This window comes from Giraffa tippelskirchi, chromosome 4 (genome assembly GCF_054371585.1).
Source record: "Giraffa tippelskirchi isolate mGirTip1 chromosome 4, T2T-mGirTip1v1.2.pri, whole genome shotgun sequence".
NCBI classification, from domain to species: Eukaryota; Metazoa; Chordata; class Mammalia; order Artiodactyla; family Giraffidae; genus Giraffa; species Giraffa tippelskirchi.
Genome location: NC_137278.1, coordinates 160,275,135 through 160,284,054, shown reverse-complemented (window position 1 = coordinate 160,284,054; position 8,920 = coordinate 160,275,135). Strand labels below are relative to the sequence as shown.

The window sequence follows — 8,920 nt, the reverse complement described above, 5'->3', positions numbered from 1 at the left end:
GTAAGAGTGTACAGCGTGCACATGTTGATGTAAACCATTACACAATGTTAGAAATTGTACCTTGTTGGACTTGCTTTCCAAAGGCAAACAGGTCTAAAATTGTTTTTGGAAAAACAGCTTGTACGGTTTATGTATTGTACGTTCCCTGTTACGGACCACCATCAGCTAATATGCTAATGCACAACAGTAATAGCCACATCTCTATGCATTATGCATGTTCAATGACAGAGAATTCACAAAGCCCAACAGTGAAAAAAAAGACCAAAACCACCACCTTTAAGGTGATCCTTGTCTTTCTGCAGACTAAGGATTACTGGGATAACATTTGAACAAGGAAGATTTAATCCTGCAATTAAAGGCATTTCCAGAAAATGGCGGGAACACATCTAGCTTGAATACATCTAGTTCATAGAAACCAGAAGGCCTAAAAGGAAAAGGCCATGACCCCGACGTGATTCGAACACGCAGCCTTCTGATCTGGAGTCAGACGCGCTACCGTTGCGCCACGAGGTCCTGCTGGGCTGTGGCTCGCGCAGTTTCTTAGGACTCCGGTAAAATGGCGTCTCTTCCGGGAGCGCCTCGCCTTTCCTTCCATTCTCTCCTTGCTTCTCCATCGGAGACTGATTCCTTTAGCTGCAAGATTTTCCTCATCGCTAGCCCTCTACCTAAGCTAGGATGGTATTAACAGACGCGGGAGAATGGAGTTTCTCGTGTAGTCGAGTCTCCGGGGTCAAAGGAAACCGGTCCTCCCTCTTCTGTAAGCGGTTTCCGTTCCAACCCGCCTGGTTAGGGGCGGAGCCTCGGCCCTCTGCCTCTACCCTCTCCCGTTTCCGTAGGCCGAGTTCGTGACCTCCATTTGGAATTTGGCGGGGCGGTACTGCGCAGGCGTTGGCCAGCCGGCGTCAGCTTGTTGCTGCAAGCGAGCGGCGGGCGTTCTCTAAACGTTTGCTTACTTCTTAATCCTTCTGAAAACAGTATAAAGCGTTTACTCTCAGAGTTGGCTTTTACTTCACGGTGAGCTTAAAAGTTATCATTTTGAAAAGACGCACTTACAGAAAATAAAAGCATGTTGTATTTGTTAGCTCTGTCGGGCAGTTGAAATAGAAATATTCGTGGCGATTAGTAAAAGTAAGTTACCAACCTCCCCGTCGGGGAATTGAACCCCGGTCTCCCGCGTGACAGGCGGGGATACTAACCACTATACTAACGAGGAGCTACTACCCAAGCTTTTCACAAGTGTTCCTTTAAAGTAAGATTTCTGTCTCTTCTGCCAGCCACCTGCAAATGTGAAAACCGCAACACTCGGTCTATTGCTGCTCACATCTGTTCTGGGCGCCTTGGACTCTTTTCTCAGGGAAAAGAGTAAATGATTTAGAATAAATGAAACAAAATGAGCCTCAAGTTTTAGTGATGGTGAATTGTTGAACATAGTTTGCCAGAATTTTTCATGCTTTCCAGACGATTTAGGTTTCTGGTGGGAGATTTTTGTTTTGATAATTTAGTTTTTTTAGTCACCAAGAATACGTGAATTGAAGCAGAGGTTTTGTTTTTGTTTTAATTTTAACTTTATTGGCGTATAGTTGATTTATAATGTTGTGTTAGGAAGCAGAGCTTTACTTCCACAAATTTATATTTTCTTTCTTTAGTCGAAGTTCAAGAATATCATATGGTTGCCAGATGTCCCGGGCAGTCAGAGTTGTTCTATGGTCCAGTACCTCTTCAAACAGTTTGTAAGCTTTTGAGACACAAAAGGACTCACATAGGCCAAAGGAAATTGTGTTCGCTGATTTTTCTTGTATTTAGGTCTTTTTCCTGAGGCATCTACGGTTTAATCGGAAATGACAAATACTTAAATGGTTAAATAATAATATATTTAAATAATTCAAAAACAAGGATGTGCCATTGATTAAACATAGGGTTAGGAAAGTACACTAACATTAATTTGTATTATCCTGAGCCTTTTCTTAAACAGGACCAACCCTGTTCTCAGGAGAATCAAGAGGGCTTCACCTACAAACTTTGGATGGTAACTCTAAATAGGCGAATGTATAGTTACAAACCGACATGATTAAAAGTTTTTATTATAGAACTTTAATTTACGTCTCTTAAGACACATTCCTTGCACTATGAATTAGTATATTTTTATAGAGCACAAGTTGCGTGGTGTTTTCCATCTGATGAAAGGGATTTTGGATTTAAACACATTTTAAAAGATGACAATTTCTGAAACCTGTTTTGGTGCTTTTTTTCATATTTTCAATCTTAAATACACCCAGAGCTTCAATGAAACTCAGTGTCCCCAGGCCTCCTCCTACTTCTGATCCTCCACTAACTCTTGAGACGTCCAAAGGGCACTGTGATAACTATGATGATGTCCTTTTCCGGTTAAGATTGAAGGGACTTGCCTCAGATCTCTCAGTTGGAGGGCCGCAGGGCAATGGGAAACCAGGTCTCCAGAACTGTTTGCACCGGGTTCCACACTGTGGAAGAAAAGCCTTGATCTTTGTCCCTTCAGAAAAGACACCATCCTCTCCACCTCAGCTAAAGCTATGCCGGGAGCCACCCATGTGTTGTACTGCTCCTCTCTTATCCTCCTTAGGGACAGGAAGAAGCAGCCTGAGTCAGCAGAGGTCATGGAGCAGGGAACTCAACACCTGCTGTCCATCTTCCTAAAATGGAAAGGAAGAGAGAGGTAACTAACCTGAACAGGGTAAGGGAGCTCAGGGGTTTCTCAGTGTCAGCACTGGGAGAAAGGAAAGGTTAAAATCAGACTGGCAGTACAGAGGGCCCAGAACTCTGTTTGGAGATAAACAGTGTGATGGCAATTGATGTTATTGAAAGTTTTGAATACTGCTTTCCTAAACTGTTTGGATAGCTTGCAAAACTATTCACATTTATTTTATCTTCCCAACAAGCCCCGTGAGGTCAGAGGGCAAGTGTTTTATTCCAATAAGAGAATCTTGTGTATTTATACAGGTAGGAAGTGATGAGAGGCCAGGAATCCCTCAAACCTTGACCGCAAATCTTGTGCAGTTTTTACCCTGCTGCACAGTTCCACATATATGTATATTAAGAAAGAAATATGAGTCATGGAGAGAAAAGCTTCTATCACTTTGTATGTCACACTTATTCATATACTAATATTTACTAATCTCTATTACTTAGCAGACACCGCAGTTATTGATTCAGTATTGAACCTCCAGTATCCTCGACATTGCTTTAGATGCACAAGGTTTCAATTAATAAGAGCAGGTTTCTTATTTGTTCTCGTGGAGCTTATATTCTAACAGAAGGAGGACAGACCAAAAATGATGATGATCATAAATGAATACGTTAGATGGTGACAAGAGAGGAAATAGAAAAAAATGTCACTGTAGATGGGTTTGGAGAGTGGCAAGTTAAATAGAATGGTCAAAGTAAGCCTCATTTTAAGAAGGTAACATTTGAACAGACTTAAGGGAAGTAAGAGGTGTAGTTACATAACTATCTGGGAAGCCTGTGGGACCTTAAAGTTCATTGTAGACTTTGGCTTTTATTCTGAGGAGAAATAGGGAGCTATTATGGGGCTTTGAACAGAGGGATGACATGGTCTGGTTTGTGTTTTTTTTTTTGAACTTATTTAATTAAAAAAATTAATATTTACTTGGTTGCACCAGGTCTTAGTTGTGGTACATGGGATATTTACTTGCAGCATGCAGGATCTAGTTCCCTGATCAGGGATTGAACCTGGGCCCCTGTACTGGAAGCACAGAATCTTATCCACTGGACCACCAGGGAAGTTTCTATTTTATGTTTTAAAGGGTTCTTAGCTCCTCAGTTGCGAGTAGACAGTCATGGACAAGAGAAGCAGTAAGGAGACCAAAGAGGTCTATTGCAATAATGATAGTGGTTCAGGCTGGGGTGGGAGTGGTCGGGAATGTGAGAGGAGCTGATATAATTTGAAGGTAGAGCCAATAGAATCTCCTGGTAAAGTTACTGTGAGGTGTGAGAGTGAAAGAGGAATCAAAGACACTTCTAAAATTTTGGCCTGATGGAAGAATAGCTGCTGCTAAGTCGCTTCAGTCGTGTCCGACTCTGTGCAACCCCATAGACGGCAGCCCACCAGGCTCCGCTGTCCCTGGGATTCTCCAGGCAAGAATCCTGGAGTGGGTTGCCGTTTCCTTCTCCAGTGCATGAAAGGGAAAAGTGAAAGTGAAGTCGCTCAGTCGTGTCCAACTCTTAGCGACCCCATGGACTGTAGCCTACCAGGCTCCTCCGTCCATAGGATTTTCCAGGCAAGAGTACTGGAGTGGGGTGCCATTGCCTTCTCTGGATGGAAGAATAGAGTTACCATCAATTGAAGTCAAGAATAACACTCAACTTCAGAGCACACTATCCATATGGAGAGTCCAATGTCAGGAGCACAGCTGGTAATAAAGCAGGCCATCATTCCCTTGGACACTCTGTGGCCATCGTTCCTTGAATTCTGCAACATGGTAACTCTGCCAGTGGAGCGGTATTTTGGGGGATAAGAAGCATTTTCGTTTGGGAATGTGTTAAGACTGAGACATACAGAAGGCAGTTGAATGTAATAGTTGAATATTCGTTGTACCAGTCATTGTACCAGCACAGTGTGGAGGGGCAGGAGATATGGTGATGAACAAAGACAGACCCTGACCTCATGGAGCTTCCATTTTAATACTGGAGACACAGAATAACTACAATAACAACAACAACAAAAATGTAAAATTACAGCTGTGACAGTTTTTAAGAAAAAGATGCAGAAGAAAGAGCTTTCTTGGTAGGTGGAACTGGATGTGCAGAGGTTATAGGAACTGAGGAAATGTGGTGAGCATAGGGGCTGAAAGAAGGCTGATGTGACCAGGGAGCATGAGGAAGGTCACAGAAGAGACAAGGCTGAAAGGTCAGTGGGAGTGAGACAAAGTCTCTTAGGCTGTGTTAAGAACTTTGGCCTGTGATTCATTCAGTTCAGTTCAGTTCAGTTGCTCAGTCATGTCTGACTCTTTGCAACCCCATGGACTGCAGCACTCCAGGCTTCCCTGGCCATCACAAACTCCTGGAGCCAATCAAACTCATGTCCATTGCATCGGTGATGCCATCCAACCATCTCATCCTCTATTCTCCCCTTCTCTTCCCGCCTTCAATCTTTCCTAGCATCAGGGTCTTTTCAGATGAGTCGGTTTTTCGCATCAGGTGGCCAAAGTATTGGAGCTTCACCTTCAGCATCAGTCCTTCCAATGAATATTGAGGACTGATTTCCCTTAGGATGGACTGGTTGGATCTCCTTGCAGTCCAAGGGACTCTCAAGAGTCTTCTCCAACACCACAGTTCAAAAGCATCAATTCTTCGGCGCTCAGCTTTCTTTATAGTCCACTCTCACATCCATACATGACTACTGGAAAAACCATAGCTTTGACTAGATGGACCTTTGTTGGCAAAGTAATGTCTCTGCTTTTTAATATGCCGTCTAGGTTGGTCATAACTTTTCTTCTAAGGAGCAAGCGTCTTAATTTCATGGCTGCAATCACCATCTGCAGTGATTTTGGAGCCCCCCAAAATAAAGTCTGCCACTGTTTCCACTGTTTCCCGTCTACTTGCCATGAAGTGATGGGACCAGATGCCATGATCTTAGTTTTCTGAATGTTGAGTTTCAAACCAACTTTTTCACTCTCTTCTTTCACTTTCATCAAGAGGCTCTTTAGTTCTTCTTCACTTTCTGCCATAAGGGTGGTGTCATCTGTGTATCTGAGGTGATTGATATTTCTCTCGGAAATCTTGGTTCCAGCTTGTGCTTCATCCAGCCCAGCATTTCGCATGATGTACTCTGCATATAAGTTAAATAAGCAGCGTGACAATATGCAACCTTGATGTACTCCTTTTCCTATTTGGAACCAGTCTGTTGTTCCATGTCCAGTTCTAACTGTTGCTTCTTGAGCTGCATACAGATTTCTCAGAAGTCAGGTTAGGTGGTCTGGTATTCCCATCTCTTGAAGAATTTTCCACAGTTTGTTGTGATCCACACAGTCAAAGGCCTTGGGTAGTTAATAAAGCAAAAGTAGATGTTTTTCTGATTGACTACTATTTATTTATTATTTTTAGGATTTATTGAGGTATAACTTACAAACAGAACAATTCATTTTTTAGGCATACCATTCTATGAATTTTCACTACAATCAAGTTATGGGCTATTTCCATCACTTTCATCAGAAAGTCACCTTATGGCCCTTTACAGTCAGTAAAGTTACCTCTGCCTCCACTCCCAGGCACCACTGATCAGATTTTCATTTCTACAGAATGTCATATTAATGGAACTGTGCAGTTTGTAGCCTTTTGAGTATAGCTTCTTTCACTTAGCATTGTGCTTTTGAGAGTCATCTATGTTGTGTGTATCAGTAGTTGTTTTTAAACTGATTAGTCTTCTATTGTATGGATGTTTGTTTATACACTCACTAGTTAATGGACATTTGCATTTTTTCTAGTTTTTTACTATTATCAAAATAGCTATTACAAACATTAGTGTACAGGTTTTTGTGTGGACATACATATTCATTTCTCTTGGATCAATACTTAGATGGAACTGCCAAGTCTTAGGGTTTTACCTTCACAAGAAACTACCAAACTGTTTTCCTAAGTGGCTGTAACATTTTGCATTTCTATCAACAATATATGAGAGTTCTTATTGCCAGCACTTGGTATTGTATTTTTTATTTGAGCCTTTCTAATAGACCTGTTCCTGGAGAAGGAAATGGCAACCCACTCCAGTATTCTTGCCTGGAGAATCCCATGGACAGAGGAACCTGCTAGGCTATAGTCCATGTGTTCACAAAGAGTCGGACACAACTGAGTGACTAACAACAACAACAATAAATGTGTAGTGGGATCTCACTGTAGTTTATTTTTTTTGTGATGCCGATGTTAATTTTTTTTTTAATTGAAGTATAGTTGATTTGCAATGTTGTATTAGTTTCTGGTATCCAGCAAAGTAATTCAGCTATACATATATATACACATATATCTATTTTCTTTTTCACATTCTTTTCCATTATGTTAATACAGGATATTGAATATTGTTCTTTGTGTATACAATAGGACCTTGTTGTTTATCCATTCTATATATAATAGTTTGCATTTGCTAGACTCAAGTTCCTAATGCAACCCTCCCCCACCCTCTGTTCACTATGGTTTTAATGTGCCTTTCCCTCATAATGAATGGTGCTGAACATATTTTCATGGATTTATTTAAGTATCCAAATCTTTGGCCATTTGAGAATTGGGTTGTTTTCTTATTATTGAGTTGTTGAAAGTTTTTTGTACATTCTGATTACTAGTCTTTTTATCAGTATGTCATATCTGATATATGTCTTGGGAAATAGCAACATATATGTGTGATATATATATGTGTCAGTGTCTTGTATTTTTATTCTCTTTAATAAATTTTTTTTTCATAGCATTCATGACCTGGTTTCTCATGTCTCTTCCCTTTTTTCTCTATTATGCTCACTTCCTCAACCCAACCTTTGGGCATAATGTAAATAAGAACTTGGGCTAACTCACTGCTGAACCTTCCTTCTTCCCTTCTCTCCTTCCCACAATTAAAGAAGAGTCTAAATTGCTTCTGAGTAGCTTCTGGATTCTATAATCATTCATTCACAGAAACATTATTTTTATCTATCAAATCACTGAACTTCCCATGCAAATATGAAAATTAACCCTCCATAAATATTAAAATTCAAAGTTAAATGTTCATGGTTTGGGTCTGGAAGACAGACCTAGATGGGTACATATTTAGATTATTAAGGGGGGAAAAAAGCATACTTCACTTTTTCCTGGCCTGATTTATTTAACCAATAATCCAAAGTTAAAACTGAGAGACAAAATCATGCCCCCTGTAGTTCAATCAGCCTTTTCCTTCTCATTAAAAACACACCCATGGGGATGTCCCTGATGGGTCAATGACTAAGACTCTCCACTCCCAGGGTTTGATCCCTGGTTGGGGAACTAAGATCCCATAGGTCTCAACATGAGTTTGCATGCTGCAACTAAGATGCAGCACTGTGAAATAAATAAAAATATATATTAAAAAGGCACAACCAACTCTTATTGCTTTATTCTTTGTGCCAGGCATGGAGCTAGACATTGGGGACAACGATATGGGTAAGACTCACATCCTACCTTGAGGAACTCAATCATGCGGGAGGTAGACCCTTTGACTGATAGTTGTAATAGTTTGTTAAGTGCTATGGTGGAGGCATAGTACAGGCGCATTGAGAACCTGGTAAGTGTTCAGTTCAGTTCAGTTCAGTCTCTCAGTCATGTCCGACTCTGTGACCCCATGGACTGCGGCACACCAGCCCTCCCTGTCCATCACCAACTTCCATAGTTTACTCAAACTCATGTCCATTGAGTCGGTGATGCCATCCAACCATCTCATCCTCTGTCTTCCATTTCTCCTCTCACCTTCAATCTTTCCCAGCATCAGGGTCTTTTCAAATGAGTCAGCTCTTTGCATCAGATGGGCAGAGTACTGGAGTTTCAGCTTCAGCATCAGTCCTTCCAATGAACATTCAGGACTGATTTCCCTTAGGATGGACTGGTTGGACCTCCTTGCAGTCCAAGAGACTCTCAAGAATCTTCTGCAGCACCTCAGTTCAAAAGCATCAATTCTTTGGCACTCAGCTTTCTTTATAGTCCAACGCTCACATCCATACATGACTACTGGAAAAACCATAGACTTGACTAGATGACCTTTGTTGGCAAAGTAATGTCTCTGCTTTTCAATATGCTTTCTAGGTTGGTCATAACTTTTCTTCCAAGGAGTAACCATCTTTTTATTTCATGGCTGCAGTCACCATCTGCAGTGATTTTGGAGCCCCAAAAAATAAAGTTTGCCACTGTTTCCACTGTTTCTCCATCTATTTGT

At 41.1% G+C, this 8,920-nt stretch overlaps 1 long non-coding RNA gene and 2 other non-coding genes across 3 annotated transcripts in view; 1 reads left to right on the top strand and 2 right to left on the bottom strand.

Annotated features, from left to right (window-relative positions):
- Positions 1–441: 441 nt before the first annotated feature.
- On the bottom strand, positions 442–513 carry TRNAW-CCA (transfer RNA tryptophan (anticodon CCA)). The gene has a single exon. It is a non-coding gene; the product is annotated as a tRNA-Trp (tRNA).
- Positions 514–887: 374 nt separating this feature from the next.
- LOC145546965 (uncharacterized) overlaps positions 888–8,920 on the top strand; it is a 473,665-nt gene continuing 465,632 nt past the window's right edge. The window contains exon 1 of the long non-coding RNA XR_014083422.1: positions 888–1,014. This is a non-coding gene — a long non-coding RNA (uncharacterized LOC145546965). The remainder of the gene's footprint in view (positions 1,015–8,920) is intronic.
- On the bottom strand, positions 1,142–1,213 carry TRNAD-GUC (transfer RNA aspartic acid (anticodon GUC)). Its single transcript has one exon. It is a non-coding gene; the product is annotated as a tRNA-Asp (tRNA).